Raw genomic sequence first — 25,010 nt, forward strand, 5'->3', positions numbered from 1 at the left:
CCTTAAATTCATCTACCAATGATTGTAAGTAGACATCCATATTATTCCCTTGTCTTCTACCAGGGACTATGAGAGCCAACATAAGATGTCCATTCTTCACGGACAACCATGGGGGGATATTGTTATTGATCACTACTACATGCCAAACAAAATAGTTGGTGTTTTGGATGGAATATGGGTTGACGCCATCCATGGCTATGAAGAGTCATAGACTTCGTACTTCATCCTTGAATTTTTGAGGATCATGGTTATTGAATCTGTTAGGATTCGCATAACTCCTGAATGAATTATGTATGAGGCATTCCATCCGTGCAACATACCTAGTTCTTTGCAACAAAATACTCTTTGAATCCTTGGGATTATAGGCATGTGCCTTAATATATTATGAGGAGGACCATCTGATTTACTCATTTTTTTGAATTATAGTACTCTTCATGCTAACATTTTAGACACATCTCTTTGTATGCATATTCTCCTCTATATAGAATACAATCATTCAGACATGCATGATATGGTATGTACTCAACACCCCACATTTGCTACAACTGCTTTGCCTCTTCGCAACTACCCGGCAAGACATTATCACTCGGAAGAACCTTATCTTTAAATATCCTATAGTTGGTGGGGAATATAATTGTATAATGTCAATATTTAACATTCATAAAATCAACCATTTTTAAATTTGATTGTGTGACAAAATATAAGGAATTTGATTGATCATGCAAGTCAATTATGTCAATATTGTCGACACACATGCATTCTACATGCCAAACTTCATTTTCACGTTGTACAACAACATTTTTGTCCCCAACTGAGTATACTTTGACTTGACTCCATGTCCAAAGAGAGGGGTGGTGGAAGCAAATTTCAAGCTTTTGAATAAGGTATCAGTGATATGAGCATCATCTCCTAGCTCATCATTATGGAATAGATCTAACAACATTACCTCCATAGCAGTCACATCCAGTAAGTAATCATTCATACCAACCCCCATTTTATTTCCTCCATTTCCAACTTGTGGTGAATAACTACTATTGTTGTAGTCATTCCTAATTGGTGAATATGGACGTAGTGGGAATTGAATAGGTGGTTGATTTAACCATTCTTTGTATGCTTCCTCTCCAAGTCTTTCTCTTAATGCAACCTTCTCTCGATTTGATGTTGTAATGGGCTGCACCGAAAGATGGCACGTGGGTCACTCATCATCACTAGAATCCTAATTTCAAAAAATATTGAACACCATTAGTACAATATAAATGATATTAGTAAGCACGACAATGCAATTGGTCTATTGAAATTTCAGTATACCAAACAATTATTACCATCATTGATCTAGGATTGAGGATAGAAGATGCCATGTTCCAATTGGCAGGGTAAGAGGATTTCCATTTTCATCTACCAACTGCTTGCGATATGCTGCTCCTAATAAGAGCTTTTGACATTTTTAAAAAGAATATGGAGTAATATTTTCTACATCTGAACTCGACTATGAATCTAGATCCTGCAAATAATTTGCATACATTTTTATTCAAATTGACATGGATTAAAAAAAATTCAATTAGATAATAGAAATATAAATAAAATATGAACATACTCGAGATGGAAAGAGAAAACTCCATGAAGAACATTGATTAGAAATATGGAATGAGTTGGAATTTGAAGAATTGGTCATTTGATATTATTGAGATTTTGTCCCTGTATTTGAGAAAAATCAGAAATAAATTTGTGTAAATATCTAAAATTAATCTCCAGAACCATATAACCACAATTTGAATTTCAATATAGTTTTGAAACCATTTTTCTAGAACAAGATGACTTTAAGCAGAAAATGTATACTATAAACTATTGTAATTCATGTGGATGCATCCTAAAGGATAATTTGAGATTAATATGCCATTTTATGTGAAAATAAAATTTCAGATAGCTTTTAAACTCCACTAGTGCGCTAATCAGAATAAATTGTATCGGCCTGTTTAAATAATAAGAGCATCGAGGCATTTAAATAATGTCCTCACCAGTTTCTGGCATTTTGAAAAAATAAAAATAAGTTATCATATCAGTGTTTTTTCACGTAAAAATAGATCAGTACATTTAAATAAAAAACAACACCGGTACACAGTTGTTTCCTAAATTTAGAAAATAAAAATGAATTCTTTTTATATAATTGTGCCGATGTGCTTGACTATTGAATGCACTGATGTGCAGAGAAATTGAATAAAAATAACAATTTTTTTTTCCTTTTTTTTCAAAATTCGGAAATGATACGCAATTGATTTTTCAAAATCTAATTTCATAAATCCTTTTAAAGAGTAAAACTTTATTCACCCTTTCATTATTTTACCCAAAATTTCAAGGGAGTGATTTGCAAGAGACATATACCAGGAGCACTGTGCAACAACAACAAAATAGTTTGGAGCAACAAAACTATTAAGAAGATTAGAAGTTAAAAGGTATGGTGATTCACTCAAAAACCTCCATGGTAAGTTTTAATTTTATTGTTTATTTTTCTAATAAAAAAATTTACAATTTCTATTAGAGTTTAATTAAAAAAGAGATCATTTGCAAGAGAAGATCAAATTAGAGCTGCCAAATATTTTGAATCCGCCGAAAGATTAGAAGTTGAAAGGTATGATGTTCACTCAAAACCTTGGATAGCAAGAATCTTAAGTTTTAATTTTCAAATATTTTAAAATTTCTATTACATTTATTCACAATTCACCAAGAAAAATAAAAATTAAAAACCTTGTATAATAAGAGAATTACTATAGATTTTACTAGTAAAAACTTTTACGATCTTTGTTCCTATTTAAATTTAATTTAAAAAATAAATCATTAATTACCTTAAACCCTTGCTTCTTCCTGCAAAATTTCACATTAGCGTTTAACTTTCTCTACCACTTCACAATTATGGTTTTTCAATTTATGAATTTTATATTTAATGTGTTTGTGTACTTTCTATATATAGGGAATTTATCACAGGATGAGCCATCTAAATGACAATTTTATTCAAATGTATGTAATAATGATTGAATTTGTACATATAAAAAAATAATTTAGCATTAAATATTAATTTTCAAATATCTTATAACAGGATAGAATTCATTCAACACATAAAATAGGACGAAAATGAAGAAAATTGTTGATCTAAAAGTTTGTGAGTAATTATTAATATTTCCTTATAACAACTCAAGGTTTCATTTTTGTATATTTTAAGTTGTTTTACAACAACCATCGTTGAAGGTCTTCAAATAGGTGCTAACATACAAAAAAGAACCATGAAGAATTGATTGACATTGTGTTAAATAACGATTGTGGGTATATGCTTGCATATCAAAAATTAATTGTGGAATTTGTAAGTATCTATGTTGTTTTACTTCTATGAGTTTATAATTAATAGAAAAAAATCCTTTATATTAAATATATGATTTATTATGGGGTATAAAACTTGCAGGAAACATAATATGCAACTACGCCAAAATAAGAGTTGTTGAAAGAAGGCATGATATTTTGGTTTTGAAAGAATGTGTATAATTCATGAGTCACTTCTTGCTATGGTACATTGTTTTTCAATTTACATTAATGTATATTATTTATTTCAATTTTCATTATTCTTAACAATGTAGATACACTCATTACACTTTATTTTTATGTTTGCAGATGGAACAAGATCACGAAGATGAAAACAATCGATGCAATCAACAAGACATTCCTCAAAATAATCCAAGTCATGGAAGTAGCTCGAGCACTGACAATAGTTCCAGCAAAGAATGATTATCTTTTTGGATACCAATGCAACATATTGTAATTTTTGAAATAATTGTCTATGAAAATTAAAAATTTTGTTTAATGTAATCATGGACATAGCATCCCAATTGAAAGACAAGGGGTTACCAATAACAATCCCATTTTGTATGACAAAGAGCTTGTTATTGATATATAATAGAATACATTTTAATTTATTCTATTATGTTATCCAATGTCACTATGAAATGTTACACAACCAATTAAATATATGGATGATTAAATATTATAATGAAGAGATGCGAAATCTGATAATATAAAAAATTAATCCAAATTTCATATACAAATGAAATAATCAAATATTAATTTATATGAATATTATTATAAGACGTATGTCAATTTATCAATGAATAACGAATTTAAAAAATTACAATAATTGCATGGGATTAATCCCATCCAAGGTTAGGATGGGAAATAATCCCATCCAAGGTTAGGATGACACCAAAATTGAATGGTCAAATTCTATTTCTGCAACATTTGTAGAACAAGAAAATAATTCTATTAAAACTATTTATATTTTTTGAAACTAAATTGTGGCAACTCATTGTTACAGTGGTGGAACCTCCCTGTTACAATGGTGACAACTCCTTGTTACAGTGATGGAAACTCATGAGGGAAAGGGAGACATCGATATGAAAATACTCATAAGAACTTTTAAAAATTGTAGTTTTTTTTACCTTGATGATATTTTGATTTTTAGTAGGAGAAAAAGGAAAATTTGAGGCATTTGAAACAAACATTGGATTGGTGGATTGGTTAAAAGAAAGGAATCAATTGTTTAACTTGAATAAATATACCTTTTTTCTAAAAACATGATATCATAGAAATAAAAAATAAAATCCATGTAACACAATTGTACAAACATGATATTATTCTATCCTTGAAGTTATCCATTTACTCAATTACAGAATCATCTAAAAAATATTGTTTATAATTTGTTTTATTGTAGTGATAAATTATTCATTAGTAGAACTTAGGGAACATAGAGGAGTATGGTATGAGCTAAAAATAAATGGAATATGGGTTCTAGAGATAGATAAAGGGGAAAATGAATAGGGAGATGAGAGAGAGGGAGAAGAAAAATGAGGAGAGGATAGGAAATAGAGGAAGAGGGAGACCAATAGGAAAGAAAAGGAGGATTATAAGAGTGATAGTGGGGAAAACTAATAGGGAGGAGGAGTGGAAGGAGATGAAGTGAATGGATATGATGGAGAGAAGAATCCATATGAATGAGAAGAGGGAGTGATTATGATAGGTACAGGGAGAGAAAAGAGATAAAAGAAGAGGATAAGAGAAAGAGGGAAAGAGGGAGGAAGGAGAAGAGGATGAAAAGAGGAAGAAGAAGAGGAAGGAGAAGATACTAGAGATGCATTATACATGATAATAACCTTACACTTGTTTATATTATTTTTTCTTAGATAACATATGATATATTTACTTTGTATTGTATACATTACAACTAGATTATTGAGACTAGAGACACTATTTTAGTGTTTGGAGTACTCATTTTCTTCTTACCCATATTGGGAAAGGAGGGCAATTTTTATGATTGTTTCTTTCAAGAATATGGACAATTTGTATGATTATTTTTTTCATGAATATGAATCTTGAATTTTTCATATGTTTTTTAATTAATATGAATCACATTTTTCTAGACTTCCATGTAATTGTCACCATTGTCTTTCTTTACTGCTTTTGTTTTATTATAGGTTTCCCATTTATTAGCCATTTAGTTCCAAGATAGACCATGGTGAATGCAAGAAGAGACATAGAATATTTCATGTAGAACCTTAGTAATTCTCAACCATTAAAAGGTGTTGCTAAACAAAAATTCACATCACCTTGTAAATCAATTTTAAAGGTTAGCTTATTCAATTAAATGTATAAGATCATCAAACTTTTATGGAATATTGGAAATGGTCATACAACAAGTTAGTGGACCCATGAATGTCATCAAACAAGATAGATTCAGTACTGCCAAGGAATATGGAAGTCTCAATCTGATTCTAATTCTCGAGTTCATAACAACAATTGAATATTGGCTACATCATATTGGCTTTATGGAAAGATGTTGTGTAGCTACCACAAAATGGAAGTGGTCAAGCAAGCATATGGAACCGTGGGGTTGAATTTTATAGGCATGGGTTGTTGCTAACTACAATGATCTTTTTTCTTGTCCCCATTGATTAGAAAGAAAATTTGTTTTGGGTCCAAATAGATTATTCGAGAGGAAATTGTCCATATGATGTGAGATATTGACATTCATATACTTTTAAAGTTATTTATGGATGGAATCATTTACCTTTTTATTTAGGATGATATTTTGAAGAGTCATCTCGTAATAAATCAATTGGTAATGAATAATCCTTAATAGAATTTGGATATTGAACATGAATCTCTCACGATCTTGACGGAGGTGGAGCTTGACATCAACACATAAATGAATTTTATGGTGAAAGATGATCAAAATTGATAGAGGAATTTGCAAGAGTTTATCGTAAGAACCTTGATGAATGTAGCCCTTAATGCTTGTAGGATTGTTTGGAGGAAGGGAAAATTATGTTTATTTTTCCAAACATGGAAAATTTGTATATTGCAATTTAATGAAAATCATTTCCATATTATATATATATGATTTTATATTTTATCAAAATATTCACAAGGATTTACAAATTTTTATAATTTAGTAAAATATTGACCCAAAATGAATTATACACGTAAATTTAATAAAAATCTTATAATTTTTTTATTGAATGTTAGAAATTCAGTTAGACAAAAGGAAAAACACACACACACATAGACATGTTTTTTGAAATCGTGCAGTCGCCACAATGATGACACAGTGAGTTCCCAATATGGGTGAACCAACCAGGCTTAGTTGGTTAACCTGTTGTGGCAACTTACTGGGTCATTGTTATGGCAACTTACTGGGTCACTATTGTGGAAACACACTAAGTCACCATTGTGATGATTACAAAAACATGAAATTGACCAGTAATTTTGTAAAAGAAAATAAAAAAAGAGAAATTTAACAACAATTTGGGGAATAATTTACCTTTTCTCGTCAGCCCAAAATCTAGTTGCTTCGTTTGCGCAAGTCACTTGCCAATTTGTAACACACCCTCCTCCCACATCTAGCCAAGTAACCAGCCAACCGAGGTAAACATGCAATGAGAGAGGCCACTATAAGAGATTAAACCTCCTTGGTGACCTTAAGGAAATGGAATCGATGAAAACATATCAACCAAGCCTTACACATCAGAAAAAAACAATCTCAGGAGACATCTCAACCACTTAGACATACTTCCCATGAGTCCCATTGACCTTTTAAGCATCTTAACCTCTGTATGCTCTCATGCTATGTGCATTCTAGTGTCCAGGGACCTCTTGATGCTCTCACAGGCTTGCATGCCAACGTCCAGGGAATTCTCCCAACATTCTTGTGCTAGCGTCCGTGAAATTCATGGCACTTTTCTAGTCCAAAATTTCGACCACTACCCAAAACTTGTTATAACTTCTAGAATCCATCAAAGACATGATGACAAAGCTAATGAACTAGAAAAGAACCTCAATACTAAGCCTAGCCATCCCCAACCAAGGATTACATTATCTCAAACACTTGGCATCAATGCAGCTTGTAGGTCTAGGATACAAGACAAAGAATGAATGAATGAAAACGCTTATGAAACATGACAAGAAGGATCAAAACATTCTCCATTGAATTGTTGTAACATCAATTAGATCTTGCATCCACCATATTAACATTCACAAGTAAATGCATGAAATAACCATGACATGAACCAACTAATTAACCATGCTTATATCCATCATAAAACCATGTAAATATCAGAGATATGACAACCATTAAATCCACGTATAAAGAATTGAAAAAGTAATAGAATTTAACTTTCATTAATCATAGTAAAATCCGACTAGGTTTGAGACTTCCACGTACCACCTGACCGTAGAAATGGCTGAAAAAAATATTTCTTTCAGCTAGTCACCCCCATTCCATATTCCAAGCCTGAATGTGGGATCTCATAGAAGAAACAATCCAAAAACAACCAAGGGAATCCAGAGGTTAAACCACCTCCACCCTCATCAAACTGTGATCACACCAAAACCGATGCTCCAATCACAATCGAATCAAACTTGGAATGCCACCCGAAATCCATCACTATCCTTGAGGAATTTTCTGTCTCCTTGTCTCTCAATCTTTACCACAATTTAATCCCAGATCACTAGGCCCTAAACCAATGCCAGTCTCTTAGGCTTTTTCGCCATCCAAGCCTAGTTCACTAGGCCTTAAACCGAGACTCCTCCCATAGACTTTACCGTGTATCCCTCCAAAATTGTTCAAGGGATTCCTAAGCCTTTGGGAGTGAACCTTGCGACCACCTCCGCCCCGGATTCTGAAATCCATCTAGAAAACCAAATCTCAAAACTGAAATAAACATCCCAACACCATGGCATCTGAGAAAAGGCAAGGTTAGGCTAATTTTTTTATCATAAACTGGAAAAACCATGCCACCGACAATAAGAGAACCATACACCAACATGCAAAGTCATGCATGTCCAAACCAGCTAGGAAATCACACATACAAAATGTTACCTACAAGTATTCCTACTGAAGTTTCCCGATCCTACTCTTCTTCCTTGATCCTTGTTTTCCTTCCTTTCCCTTTGCTTGTTTTTCCTTCCTTGAGCTAAAGCGAGAGTGCTCCAAGAAAACTTTAAGTGACCAAGAGTGAGAGAGAGAGAATAAGGAGAGAGATCCAAACTTGAACTGACAAAAGGTTACCAACTGATCCTCAAAAGCCTTTTTATTAATGAGGCCTTTATTTTCTTCATTTTCCATTATTTTCCTTCAATTTCCTCCTCACATGCAACATGTGACCTTTGAACTTACGTTTCTCCTAATTTTCTTTATTTTCATAAATGAATGTGACAAAAATGGCTTTTTCCCTTTTAATTCCTTTGTCTTAGCCTTTGCCAATTTTCCTTAGCCAAAAAACACATCCAGTGATGCCCACTAGGATATCTTTGCCCAACATTAAGCTTGGAATAAGTGTCCCTTAATTGTGGTCTTATTTTTCCTTTATTAACTTTTATTACATGAACTTTTCACTAGGGATTTTACAGAACCCTCCCCCTTGGGGAACACCTTCCTTGGTGTTAAACCACATCAAGACCTCAACAAAATTGTTGAAAAGAAAACATACTGCCCATGGAGCTTTATAACTTAGCTCGTTGCAATATTTAGAATCAAACACCTGCTCAAAAGAAAAACATCATGACAACATGGAAAGATAATAACCATACAAATTATTGGAGCTTTATAAATTGTCTCATGGAAATATTTACATCCATATACATATACATAAATATACCAAAACATATGCCAAACATATACAAACATCAAACCAAAATTTCTTTGCCTCAACCGGAAAACATTGAAGGATACAGGGCCTGCATTTGATCCACTATCTCCCATGTAGCTTCTTTCGGCCCAAAGTGCTTCCACTGCACTTTAACTTGCTCTATGGCTATGTTGCAGAGCATGAGCTTCTTTTATTGCAATATGGACTGAGGCTCCAGCTGGAACTCTCCTTCTTGCTCCACCTATAATATAGGCCAATCAATAACATGATCAACATCCTTTATATACTTATTAAGAAATGAAATATGGAAAACATCATGGAATTTCACTGTTGGAGGCAATGGAAGTCAATATTCCACTGATCCAATCCTCTCAATGATATCGAAATGCCTGCAATACTGTGGTTCCAACTTGGCACATGATCCAATCCTCAAAGGGATTTTCTTGGGCTTGATGCGAAAATACACATGCTCCCTAGCTTGAAACTCCTTGAATACCCTGTGCTGATCCGCATAACTCTTCTGTCTATCATGTTCTGCCTTTAGATTCTTCCTTATAGCCTGCATTTCCTGCTCCATATTTGCCAACATATCCGCTCCCATAAGTACTTTGTTCACTGGAGCACTCTAGCTAATGGGAGTATTACAACTCCGCCCATACAATGCCTCGAAGGGACTCATCCTCAATGAATCCTTATAACCATTTTTGTATGCAATCTCAACCAATGTAATATAATCCTCCCATTTCCTCTGCTGGTGCATCACATACATCCTTAACATATCTTCCAAGATCCTATTGAACCTCTTTGTCTTCCCATTTGTCTGTAGATAATAAGTTGTACTGAAGTCCAACTCTGTACCCAAGCTTACAAATAGCATCTTCCAAAACTTGGAAGTGAACTTTGCATCTCCGATTGACACACTATTCTTTGGAATACAATGCAATCTCACTATCTCTCTGATGAAAACCCATGCTACCTCACTGGCTAAGTATGTAGTCTTCACTGGAACGAAGTGAACTATCTTGCTCAATCGGTCAACCACAACCATAATAAAATCATGTTGTCTCACTTTCCTTGGAAACTCTGTGATGAAGTCCATGGAAATAACCTCACGTTTCCATTATGGAATAGTTATAGGCTGTATCAAACCACCTATATGCTTACATTCTGCCTTTACTTGCTGACAATCTAAGCATATAGCCATGAACTTTGCCACCTCCTTCTTCAGATTCAGCCAATAGTAAAAATTCTTTATTGCTGTCAATGTCTTCTGATAACCTGGGTGAACCAAGTGTGGCTTCACGTGAAACTCTCTCAAGATAATCTTCTTGAACTCACTGCAATTAGGCACATAGATCTTGTCCCTAAATCTCACCAAACCATATGTCATGAGATGGTAGTCTACATCCTGATCACCTGTACCTACACTTGTACCTATACCCGTGCTTGTATTTGTGCATGTATATGTACCCGTAACTATACCTGTACTTGTACTTGTACTTTGTTGTAAAATGTGGATGATCTCCATGTACTTTTCATCCCATTGTCCTACCCACAAGATCTTATCCTGTAACTCTGTCCCATAAGAGCTCATAGCTACTATATGATTTACTTATACCTTCTTGCTAAGATCATCTGCAATCTGATTCTCCTTTCCTTTGATGTATCTGATCTTGAAGTCAAACTCACTAAGGGAAGCCAACCATCTAGCTTTCCTAACATTTAGATTTAGTTGGTAAAACAAATACCTCAACCCACTATGATCACTCATTAATGTAAACCGCCTGCCCAGAAGATAGTGTCTTCACATCTTCAATGCATGTATGATTTTTGCTAGCTCAAGATCATGCATCAGATAGTTATGCTCGTTCTCATTCAGATTCTATGACACATACCACACTACCTATCCTTATTGCATTAGAACTCCACCAAGTCCTCTCTTGCAAGCATATGTACACACTATAAACTCCTTGTCCGGATCTGCAATCTTTAGTTTTGGTGCATGTGCCAACAACTACTTGAGCTACTCAAAACTAGCCTCACACTACTCTGCCCATTCGAATTTCTTACCTTTTATATGTAAAGATGTGATAGGATATGCAATTCATGAAAAGTTCCCGATGAACCTCCTATAGTAACCTACCAATCCCATAAATGATCTCACCTCATCCACATTCTTAGGAGTTGCCCACTCCATGATGGCCATTATCTTTTCTGGATCTACTGCTATGCCATCCTTAGAGACAACATGCCCCAAGTAATGTACCTCGGTCTAAAAGAACTTACACTTTCTAAATTTAGCATACAACTAATGCCCTCTTAGCAATCTCAAAACTGTTGCTAAATGCTCGACACGTTCTTCCTCATTCTTAGAATATAACAGTATGTCATCAATGAATACAATAAAAAAATTGTCCAAATAAGGACGCAACAAACTATTCATCAAACACATAAATGTAGTTGGAGCATTAGTCAAATCAAATGGAACAAAAACAAACTCATAATGCCCATATATGGTCTTGAATGCAATCTTGAAGATATCCTCTTCCTTGATGCACACTTGATGATATCCCAATCTTAAGTCGATCTTAGAGAAGACTGATGCTCCCTTCAACTATTTAAACAAATCATTAGTCCTAGAAAATGGGTACTTGTTCTTAATCATTATCTTATTCAGCTGCCTGTAATCAATGCACAATCTAAGAGTACCATCTTTCTTCTTTACTAACAATACTGGTGCTCCCAAAGGTGATACACCGAGTCTGATGTATCGTTTGTCCAACATTTCCTTCAACTACAACTTCAACTCTACCAACTCAGGTGTTCTCATCCTGAAAGGTGCCTTTGATGTTGGAGCCACCCCTGGCACTAACTCAATAGAAAAGGCTACCTCCCTATGAGGTGGAAACTCTATAACGTCCTCAGGGAATAGATCCTAAAACTATTGTAGAACTAGCAACATGCTCAACACATATGCATCCTCAACTTCCTTACCTTTATCACCATAAATGTGCACTGCAAACATCACACGACCTTTTATGCATCTACGCTTAGCCTGCATAGCGGTAACCATCCTTACTGATGTAGGCTTCTTCTTTCCCTGCAAAGTTCTCTTTTTCTCACTATCATCCACACACTCAATGGCCTTGTCGAAGAAAACCACTTTGGTCCTGTGAAGATATATCCAATCCATACCCAAAATCATACTACACGATCCAAATGGAAATACATTAAAATGTGTTTTTGTAGGCATACCATTGGACTCAAATGTGCAAGCTCTTACCCAGTGGTGAACTCTCTTCTTTGTACTAGTAGCCAACTGCACTAACCAAGATTTTGCATGAACTTCTTTTCTCAAATCAAACTTATCCACCAAGTCTGGATAAATATAACTATAGATAGATCTGGGATCAATCAAAATAGAAACAAATTTATCACAACTCTTACCATCCATCTGTTATAGGACAAAATGACCCCCTCATTAACTCAGAGGTGAAAGACAAGATGACTGAAGCAAAGACCACAATTGCAGGCCTTGATTCCATACTAACACTCTCTGCACACTGCTAACCTACTTTATAAAGCTTGTTACCAAGCATAGTGAAGCATTAGTCACCCTACTAACTCAAGTTGTTAGACCAGGGGGAGCGTTAGTGAACCTAAGGGAAGTTCAGTGGGTCAAGCCAATGAATCTACTCACAAATATCTAGATATTTATCCCTAAATTTGCTCAAGAAAAGCAAGGAAACTCCAAAAATCAAGATATTTGGAGAAATTCCAATATGAGAATGAAGGCAAATGGGAAAAAGCTTGAAAACAGGGCAGGTTCATGGCTTTTTCCCTAATGAACTCTAGGAGGAGCTTGGCAACCCTAATTTGATTGCTACATAAGCAGCGAGAGGGCCATTATGAAAGGGGTCAGAGCATTTGGAAGGATAGCCCATTGAGCTATTGTGAACTGTCATATAATTGAAGAAATGAGCTGAAGGGGAGAGAGAGAGAGAGAGGAAGAAGGGGCAAAGGAAGGATGATACAACATATGGTTGTAATCACTCTTCCACTATAAATATAGAACTGCAGTTGTGTTCCCTACTCCATAGTGTTAGTAATGTTGTTCATTTATTTGTTCATTTTGATGCTTGTCAAGATGAGTAGTTAAGTTATACAATAATATATGTTTATTGTCCATTCTTACATTAGTTTTCAATAGCGTATGTTGTGGTTGGTTTGCCTTGTCCTTTGTGCAGGAATTGTCTTGGAGTCGGCCTTGAAGGATTTCTTTCCGCATAGAGATATCCAAACAAATCTAGAAGGAGCTAAAGGTGATCCTCTTTCCATACCTTGTCAATTTATGTTTGATAGATGAACATGTGTGTAACTTGGTAGCTTTTGCAGATAATCTTATTGTCTGTCGAAGGTCCCGGGAAGGCCTTTGAGGGTAGTTTGCATCCCGTGCATTTTACCTCATAGCACCATCTCAATGATTGATGCCTAATGATTCACCTACCTGTCGTATATAGCTGCATAGATATGAGGAATTCTATGAAAAGCATCACCAACTATATGCGCCTCCTAAGAATTATAGATCTGGGGTCTATCACCACTATGATACTGTAGATAATTTATCTTACAATGATCCTTACCACATATCCAACACTACAATGGTTCCCTACCACTGCCTGTAGCTTGTTGCTTTCCATGTCCCTTCTCAGTTGTATTGAAACTTTTATAAGTGACTACGTTTTATTTCTCACTTGCCTCTTAAGGTCTTCCTCTCTTTTGTGATCATTTTCCTTCAAGTCTTGCTTAGGCTCAACTTTGCGCTTCAACTGCTCATAACAATGTTTCAACTTTTGAATGGCCTCCTCCAACGATCTAGGCCCCATCAAAGTCAATCTGGTCTTTGTATGCTACTAATAGTCCACTGATGAATCTTTGAACCTTGGCCTTCTCCTCCTTGATGCAAGTCACATATCTCAACAACTCCAAGAACCTACTAGTATACTCATCATCTGCCATGGAACCCATCTGCAACTCATAAAACTCCTTATCTCTGTCATCATAGTACCTATCCGACAAGTACTACTTCTTGAAGAGCCTCTCACACTCATGGCAAGTCAAATCCTCCTCGTGTATACCTTTGAAATTCTTCACGTCTTCCCACCAAATATCTTCTTTACCTTTGAGACTAAAAGTGGCTATCTATAATTTTATGTTTTTTGATTAACCATGAAATATAAATATTTTCCACATACCGAGAAACCATGCCTATACATCCTGTGATTTCTTCATCTCTTCATCAAAGGTAGGCGGCTTTTCTTTCTTAAACTAATCGGGCAAGTATCCTTTATCGTTCCTCTTGTAAGGGTGATAACGATGACGATCATGATGCCTGTCTAAACCAGAACTAGAATAGTAGTTGTGTCTATCACCTCTTCTATCAGAGTGTCCAACAACCTTCCATCTCTGATCATGTCATCTCTTTCTGACCTATGACCACCATAAGACCTGCCACCATATGCCCCATTAGTTATGTCCTCTTGCTCATGGCTGATCCGAAGTGGCCCCTGTTGCTGCAATTATGACAAACTTTGAAGTAGTATTACATTAACCTTTGCTTTTTTCTCTTGTGCCTACATGATTTTGTCATTGTCCGCCTTACAAATTCTTATCTCTTCCTTCAAGATTCTCAATGTATCTTCCAAATACGAAGAGTGCCCAACACCACGTTGTTCATTTGATTCATAGGGAGAGTCTTTGTAGTCTACCATCTTGCTAGCCATTCTAATCTCTTTCTTGCAAGGCATACTATGTTAGCTAAACCAAATTGCCATAAATCAACGTACCTTAGCATAGTTCAAGGAGGATATCTCATCTACAAGATCATCAAATCAGCGTGATACATGTATAACATAATCATAACAACATTTAGAATATGACTCATAGGCATGTAACCATATGTCCATCACTCTAGCTAGGTCTAGCCATCAATGCATGAACAGATCAACTACACATATCATGATTACATGCATGACAACAATAACCATGACACCACAGTATACTTGACCACATGCAAACATCAACATGCATAAGAAATGTATAATCGACCATACGCACACATGTACATATAATCAATCATAAGCGAACAATTCTTGAAACCAATCTTACAAGAATGATAGATGCAACCAAGCATGCAAGCTTGTAACCAAACATACGAGAAAGTAATCCAAGCATACCAAATGGTGCATGTAAGCAATGAATAAAAACATGTAACCAGTCATACACTCATGACAACATGCTTCACACAACAACATCCTCATTCCCATGGTAGCATAATTATAACCATGACCAACACCATGCATATGCAACAAGCATTCAAGGATGATTAACACATGTCCAACCAACATGAATGCATGAAAAACACATTCATCCAAGGAGAGTGGAACCACGCTCTGATACCAATATGTGACACCCCCTCCTCTCATATCTACCCAAGTAACCAGACAACCGGGGTAAATAGGCAATGAGAGAGGCCATTATAAGGGATTCAACCTCCTTGGTGACCTTAGGGAAATGGAATCAATGGAAACACATCAACCAGACCTTACACGTTAGCAACAACAACCCCAGGAGACATCTCAACCACTCAGACATCCTACCCCTAGTTCCCACTGACCTTTTAAGCATCCTAACCACTAGACGCTCTCATGGTATGGGTATGCCAGCGTCTAGGGACCTCTGGATGCTCTCACGACTTGCATTTCAGAGTCTAGGGACTTTTCCCGGTAGACCTATGCTAGCGTCCACAAAATTCATGGCACTTTTCTAGTACAAAATTAAGGCCACTGCCCAAAACTTGTTATAACTTCCAGAATCCATCAAAGACATTATGACAAAGCTAATGAACTAGAAAAAAACCTTAGTACTAAGCCTGGCTATCACCATCTAGGGCTAACATTCTATTAAACACTTGGAATCAATGCAACCTACAGGTCTAGGATACAAGACAAGGCATGAATGACAATAAGGATCACCACCTTCTCCATTGAACTGTTATAACATCAATTAGGTCTTTCATCCATCATATTAACATTCATGAGTAAATACATGAAATAACCATGACATGGACTAGTCAACTAACCATGCTTATAACCAGCATAAAACCATGTAAATATCAGAGATATGACAACCATTAAAACCACATATAAACAAGTGAAAAATTAAGAGAACTTAGCTTTCATTAATCATAGGCAAATCTGACTAGGTTCGGGACTTCCATGTACCAGCCGACCAAAGACATGGATGAACCAAATCTTTCCTTTAGTTAGCCACCCCCGTGCCATACTCCAAGAAAGAATGTGGGAAATCATAGAAGAACCAATCCAAAAACAACCAAGGGAATCCAAAGGTTAAACCACCTCCACCCTCATCAAACCGTGATCACACCAAAACTGGTGCTCTGATCACAACTGAACCAAACTTGGAATGCCATTCGGAATCCATGACTATCCTTGAGAAATTTTTTGTGTGATTGTCTCTCAGGCTTTACTGCAATCCAATTTGAGATCAATAGGACCTAAATTGAGACCAATCTCTTAGGCTTTACCGCAATCCAAATTGAGATCACTAGGCCCTAAACCGAGACTCCTCCTGCAGGATTTACAGTGTATCCCACAAAAACCGGTCAAGGGATTCCTAGGCCTTTGGGAATGAACTTTGAGACCACCTCTGCCTCGGATTCTGAAAGCCATCCAGAAAACCAAAGCTCAAAACTGAAATAAGAATCCCAACACCATGCCATCTGGAAAAAGGAAAGGCTAGGCTGAAAAACACTGTCATAAACCTGTTGGCATTATGATACATGTGTTGTACTTGATGGCAACCCACTTGTAGCAGAACAACTCACTTGTATATGGTAACTAGATAAATCTCTAGGAGAGATATCAGATGTGACAGGATGCATGGCAGGTTTGTTTACAGATGTGACAAAATGCAGGAATTTCAAAGGAATCAGTTTAGAAGTAATGTACAATGGAAAATCACATTATAACAAGTCTATTTAAAGTGAACAAAGTAATGGTACAAAAGAATAGGATGAAGGAACAAAGGATTACGAATCATAATCAAGAAGTTCAAGAAAAAGGACATTTTCAGGTATGTTAAGTTGTATACGTGAGTTCATTGTACAAAAAGAGGATGTACACGCGGGTTCGCAGAACAAAAGGAGCATATACGTATACACGCACTTTCACAGGAGGAAAAGCACGTACATGTTGGAAAACCAAGGTTTTGGTCCGAGGTATTTAGTCCAAGGTATTTTTGTCTAAGGTATTGATCCAAGGTATTTGGTCTGAGGTATTGAACCTAGGTATTTGGTCCAAGGCATTGGTCCTAAGTGGTTTTGGTCCAAGGTATTGAGAAAGGCCTACAACTATATAAGGAGGAGAAGATCATTAGGATAGGTGTGCAAGTATTGAATATCGTATGAAGTGTTAGATCAAATATGCAGGTTATGGGCTTATGGTGCTTTGCTTGATCTGAACTAAGGATGAAGCTTAGCAGTTGATGAGGGATGAGATATAATCGTGGATCAGGATCTGAAATGAATTATTATTATATGGTTTAATCATGGATAATCTAGATCTAAATGATAACATGTGATTTACACTGAAAATATTTTGATCTGGGTATGACTGAAGTCTGAAATAGTTGTGATGTTTATGTTATAATTTGCAGATCTGTACACTGGTTCGCTTTGGTAAAAGCAGGTATACACGCTGGTTCAACTCATCAAAATTGTGTATACATTATGAAATATGATATTTGAATTTGCAGTTGGTTCTAGTGATTGTTGCAGAGTTCTGGGTTCTACTCTGTGTTTTGGTAACTGTGTTTTGATGACAGTATTCTGAATGTTTAGATTGATTGATTGTGATTTTCTTCAGTGATTTAGTTGTGGGTGATTCAGAGATTGATGATTGAGTTTCACTGATTGGTTGATGCAGATGTATTTGATGGTTGTATTGCAGTGGTGATTGATTTTGAGCTTCAATGTTGTTGATGGGTCGAGTATGAAAATTGGATGAAATGAGGCCTTTAGATTTTTGTGTTGTGTTCTAGGAGTATTCAGTGTGAAAATTCATGAAATGTGGTTCCTGGAGGAAGAGAAAAGGTCGTAGCCTTTTGTAGGCTGGTTCCTATGTACTAGTAAACATATCAGTGAGGACAAGAGCCAGGGGTTGGAGCTCCCTTCTAGTAGCAGTTGGAAAACAAGTGAAGGTTGGAGCCTTCTGTAGGCCGGCGCCTATGTACTAGTAAATGGATTGGCTAGTACAAGAGCTAGGGGGTTGTAACTGCCTTCCAGTAGACGCTGGAGAATGAGAGAAGGTTGTAGCCTTCTGCAAGTGGGTGCCTGCGTACTGGTTTTATTCTGCACTAGTACAAGATTGTAAACAGGTTTTTCTTATATTAAAAGAAGACAACAGCAGGTGGTTTTTGTCTCGCATTAGGATTCCACCTTAATCCTTGGTGTTCATGTGTGTTTCTTATGTGTGATGGTTTGTTCTTTTATTGTTGCACATGGTTACTAGTTATATAGTTAATGAAGTATTGATGCATTGATTAAAGATCAATATATGATTAATTAACTGAATCATAAGTTTGTTGGATATACACTAGTTGTGTGTATACGCAAGTTAACTTAATTGAAGTAGCATATATAAACCAGAGTATGAAAAGAAAAATTATTTGACTAATACTGATTCACCCCCCTCTCAATATTATTTCCAACAATTGGTATCAGATCAGGTCCTTTGATAGAAGCTTGACCTCTTGAAGGAGATCCGTAGAAACAATGGGAAAGAAGCTAAAGAAGAAAGCACCCCAAAAGAAGAGGACATCTTAGGGGAACTTTGACAGTGGAAGAGATGATTGGCCATTATGTGGAAGCAACTCCTCATATTCAAAATCACCTCAGAATGAAGATAAACAAGAAAAAGAATTATCAGGTACGAATCTGTTGTTCTATGGTGATACATTTATATGCTCATTTGAAGATAATGAATGTGACAGTGAAACAACTGAATTTGCTCTTATGGATGAAAGAGAAAGAAATCAAATAGAGGCAGAATTTAAAAACCTCACAGACACAATTAGATATCAAAAGGATTTAATTGATAAAAGGAAATGTTCCTACAAAGAAGAAGTTACGAGATTAAAAGCCCAGTTGGAGGAAGGAAACAAAGTAAGGAAGTAGTACAAGGGAAAGGAAGACCAATTTCAAAGGCTGCAGGATGAAGTGACATCACTAAGAATTGAAGCGAATGAAAAGGACACAACAAGCAAGGAAATTTTAGAAAGAATGAGCTCCTGTGAAGGTCTTGAAGGTGTGATCGTTTCTCTAAAGAAGATCTCAAAAACTCAAATGAGCAAAATGAAGAACTACTCCAAGCATTTGAAGAACAAGAAAATGAAGTTCTCGAATTAAGGCAACAAGTGGAAGAAGGAAGAAAAGCTGAAGAAATCATGAAGAAGCAGTATCTTGAAAAGGAAGAGCAATATCAGGTTGAGGTAAATATCCTAAAAGGTAAATTAGAAGAAAAGGATAAACTTGTACTATTTCAAGATAGCACTAAGATTTTGGATGAAATTATTAATAGTCAAAGGTCTCCTGCCATCAAATCTGGTCTTGGATTTCATGAAACTGTTAAAGGTGAATCTAGCTCACAAAATAAATCAAGGAACTCTAGTGCAAAATCAGATATGCTCAACAATGAGATACGAGGTCAACCACATCAACAACCAAGGAAAGAAAGTCTTCAAAGAAAATCATTTACTCCTAACTATGGAAGTGTTAATCGATTCTTTCCTTTGATGAATAATGTTGAATGTTTTATATGTCATAATTTTGGACATGTTGTAGCCAGATGCAAAAGTAGAATGGTTCAATCTAATAACAGTCACACAGAAAGATCATCAACTTCCACGTACTTTATGGGATATTTTTTTTTGCAATATGTTTGTTCACAAAGCCATTAACTGCTATAGAGGGAATATGAAAAATATAAGATGTTATGCTTGTAACAAGTTTGGGCATATAGCAAAAGAATGCAAGAGAAAAATTCGACCAACATACCAAAAGGAGCAAACATCATCACAATTCAAGGTATGGAAGAAGAAGGAAGTACAACCAGAAATATGTGGCATAGCCTAGTATACATACAGAACAAACTCAGGAGAAGCTCAGAGTATGAAATTTCAGTGTTCTAATTCTCATACACAGTTATCATGAAGACAAGTCGCGTATATACGCGAGTTCGAAGCTGCATATTTGCGTATATGTCGGTTTGATGAAGAAGTTGTGGGACATACTTAGGAAAAGGGGTTTGATATGGTTCAATCAATTATCAATTATCTTTTATGTTTTGATTGATGATTATTACATTCTATTGATGATATGTAGAAGTGATTTTGACCCTAATAAGTTGTTTATGACTTGATATATAACTAGTTGATGATGATGCCTTGATGATCCTTACTTATATATACAATGATCAGATCTGACAGTAAACAGTTGGCATAGGTTCAACTTTAATAATGCATTGTTGGAATCATGTTTAGAAGTCTTGGGTACTTATGTTGTTGAAGTGTTTAAATGACACATCATGCCATGTTGCAGTTATGAGTTGCATATGATAAAGTATCAGATGATACTTGTATTGCTTGGGGATACATAGTTGTTATTCATATCAGATTTATGGACGATAGTGGATGACCTTTTGATGATGCATACAATACATATACATGGTGATCTTCATAAGGACAAGGAGAAGTACAAAGCTTGAGTACACAACTTCATTATTTGATGATGAGTCACTCATTTCTTTTATGTTGTTGTCATCATGCCTTCAAAGATGCATAAAATTCATATGGTGCAGTTATGATGTAGGATTCCTATAGTTCTTGGCTCTCACATGGTTGAGGATTGTTGTTGGTATCAAGAAATCTTGACAAATGACTATGAGCTCATAGTTTGCTAGATACATATTTCTTTTTTTTTTTTTTTTTTTTTTTTCACTGCTGGTTCACGGATACCATGGTCAGTGGTCCGCTACGTCCAGGATCGAAATTCTCTAGAGTGGACCCCACCCGAAGGGGGTCACACCCCTCGGCCATCACAGACCTAACCCCAAGGGCTTTCGGGTTTCGACCCTGTGACCTCCCATTGGCGAGGCCCCGGCTTGACCGATTGAGCTAACCCTTGGGGCTCTAGATACATATTTCTATCTCTTTGATGGATACACATTATGTTGGATACATGGATGATTACTTAAGTTGCATATTGATAAATATTGTTGGTTGGCCAAGAGATTGGTGTTATTGCAGGTCTCATGAAGACATAACTATTTGAATACATGGATATTCGGAGACATGGCTCTCTTAGTCACATAATGATGATGACTTCTTACTTTATGATGATAGGTTTGATACTCACATATGTTGATTATCATGGTTGATGCTTATCAGATGTGGGATGTTCCCTAGTGATGATACATGGTTGATATATTGTGGGTTCTTGTGGAAAGATCATGCAGTTCTTGTTGATGATGTTATGATCATAGATGATGACTATGGTGTTTTCACATACATATGATATGTTTTTATGTTACTGCTTGGAGATATGACATATGCATAGTTGATTCATGGAAGGTTATGATAAGGCTCTTTCTACTAAGGAAACAAAGCAAGTTGATCTTGATAAGATCAAGAGGATGAGTTGATATCTATATGCGGAATACTTTATCACAGGTTGATGATATTTACATTGTTATATCTTGGGAACTAATGATGGACATATACATATTGCTAGTCTGGATGTTGCTGATAGATGCTTATGGAGCAGATCATATATGATAGTTGCTAATGACTATCATGGTCTTGTTTAGATCTTTGGTCTTTGTTATAAATGTCATGTATATCATTTGATGTAAAGTTCATATAAAGGACCAAAATATGTCTTTGTTTCTCATAGTATTTTAATGAGTCCTTTTTGGGTCATATGATGTAATTTTTACCCCCACTATGCATGGGAAGGATGATGTAATAATTTCTATATTTCATTCATGTATAAACAATTGGTATATCCCCACTTGGTTGGGTAGATGAGTCAGATTTGGTATATCGCCACTTGGTTGGGAGATTGATGTATGTATGAGTCATTGGTGATAGGATGGTCATACTCACATAGTTGAGTTATAGAGTCATGTTATTCCTTTAGAAAATATATTTGCAGACTCTCCATGTGCTCAGGGGGGAGCATGGCTGGTATAGTGCATCTCAGCATGTACAAAAGGGGAGTTTAATCAGAGAATTCAGCATGTGCCTAGGGGAGCATGATCAATGTTCATATTTAGTTGTTCAGATATGAAAGTATTAATTTTGGTCAACCCTTTACCCTTGATATCAAAGAGGGAGAGTATCTTGGTCTGCCCTTTGCCCTTGATGTCAAAGGGGGAGAGTATTTTGGTGTTGCTTGTTATCTCTAACAATTTCTACAGCTTGCAGTAATCAACACCAACATGGCTGCCATCAAGCCCAAAGGGGGAGATTGTTGGCATTATGATACATGTGTTGTACTTGATGGCAACCCACTTGTAGCAGAACAACTCACTTATATATGGTAACTAGATGAATCTTCAAGAGTGATATTAGATGTGACAGAATGCATGGCAGTTTTGTTTATAGATGTGACAAAATGCAGGGAATTCCAAAGAAATCAGTTTAGAAGTAATGTACAATGGAAAATCACATTATAACAGGTCTATTTAGAGTGAACAAAGTAATGGTACAAAAGAATAGGATGAAGGAACAAAGGATTACAGATCATAATCAAGAAGTTGAAGAAAAATGACATATTCAAGTATGTTAAGTTGTATACATGGGTTCACAATACAAAAAGAGCGTGTACACTTAGGTCCGCAAAACAAAAGGAGTGTATACTTATACACGCACTTTCACAGGAGGAAAAGCGCGTACATGTTGGAAAACCAAGGTTTTGGTCTAAGGTATTTAGTCCAAGGTATTGATCCAAGGTATTTTGGTCCAACATATTGGTCCAAGGTATTTGGTCCAAGGTATTGACCCTAGGTATTTGGTCCTAAGTGGTTTTGGTCCAAGGTATTAAGAAAGCCTAAAACTATATAAGGAGGAGAAGATCATTAGGCTAGGTGTGCAAGTATTGAATATCTTATGAAGTGTTAGATCAAATATGCAGGTTATGGGCTTATGGTGCTTTGCTTGATCTGAACTAAGGATGAACCTTAGTAGTTGATGAGGGATGAGATCTAATGGTGGATCGGGATCTGAAATGAATTCTTATTATATGGTTTGATCATGGATAGTCTAGATCTAAATGATAATGTGTGATTTACACTGAAAATATTCTGATCTGGGTATGACTGAAGTCTAGAATAGTTGAGATGTTTAAGTTATAATTTGCAAATATGTACACTCGTTGATACAGTGCGACCGGTATCGGTACCATTTCCTTTGAGAGCGAGTCTGGTAAACCCTTTGTATTGAAGGAAGTGATGCATGTTCCAGGATTGAAGAAGAATCTTATCTCTGTGGCGATGTTAGAAGACAAGGGATATGATGTTGTTTTCAGCGAGGGAAAGGCTTTCCTGCGCAGCAAGACAACTGGAGAAACCTAGAAGATAGGGGTTCGAGTGAGGAACCTTTATCAGTTGCATGTAGATGGATTCGTAGCAATGGCATGCAAGGCAGAAGGATTGGTGAGCCGGGATGATGGCGAGCTATGGCACAGGAGATTGGGTCACCTTCACCATGGAGCCTTGAAGATACTGCAGCAGATCACTACAGGGCTTCCTAAAGGCACTCTTGCGCAGTCAGATCAGTGCAAGGGGTGTACTTTGGGAAAGTTTGTGAAAGCCACCTTTCACGAGAAGGATAATCATGCCATGATGAACCTTGAGAGGATTCACACAGACATGTGTGGACCTTTCTCAGTAGCTTCGACAGCAAAACATAGGTATTATGTGATTTTTGTTGATGATTTCTCTCATAAGTGTTGGACATTCTTCATGCAGAAGAAGAGTGAGACATATTCAAAGTTCTGTGAATTCAAAGCACTGGTCGAGAAGGAGTCGAGGAAGAAGGTGAAGGCTCCTAGGAGCGATAATGGTGGTGAATACATCTCTGACAAGTTCAAGGATTTCTGTAAAGCAGAAGGGATTCGAAGAGAGCTCATAGCTCCCCATAACCCACAGCAGAACGGGGTTGCCGAGAGGAAGAACAGAACGATCGTGGGTGCTGCACGGGCGATGTTACATGATCAGGGACTACCCCTTCACTTGTGGGCGGAAGCATGCAATATAGGAGTTTATGTGCAGAACCGTTGTCCTCACAGGATACTTGGCATGAGTACACCCGAGGAGGCTTATTCTGGTAAGAAGCTTGCTCCTTCTCATTTGAGGATTTTTGGTGCTAACATTTACATGCATGTGACGAAGGATGCCAGGAAGAAGTTGGAGCTGACCGCAGAGGTTGGGATATTTGTGGGGTACACTGATACGCCCCACAACTATCGTGTGTATTTGCTAGACAATGGTAAAATTGTCGTGCGACGGGATATAAAATTTCAGGAGGAGAAAGCCATGAAGTGTTCGCTTGAGAGGGAGCCACACTTGCATGCAGATGAGGAGCTATTAGTTCCTAAGGATGAGCTTCAGGACGTGGATCAGCCACAGGACGAAGTTCATGGAGTGGAAGAGACCACTCATGCAGCTCCAACCATCAGAGGGCGAAAGC

The sequence above is a fragment of the Pinus tabuliformis genome, chromosome 8 (genome assembly GCF_031772625.1).
Source record: "Pinus tabuliformis cultivar Carrire ecotype Pingquan chromosome 8, CPIR1, whole genome shotgun sequence".
NCBI classification, from domain to species: domain Eukaryota; kingdom Viridiplantae; phylum Streptophyta; class Pinopsida; order Pinales; family Pinaceae; genus Pinus; species Pinus tabuliformis.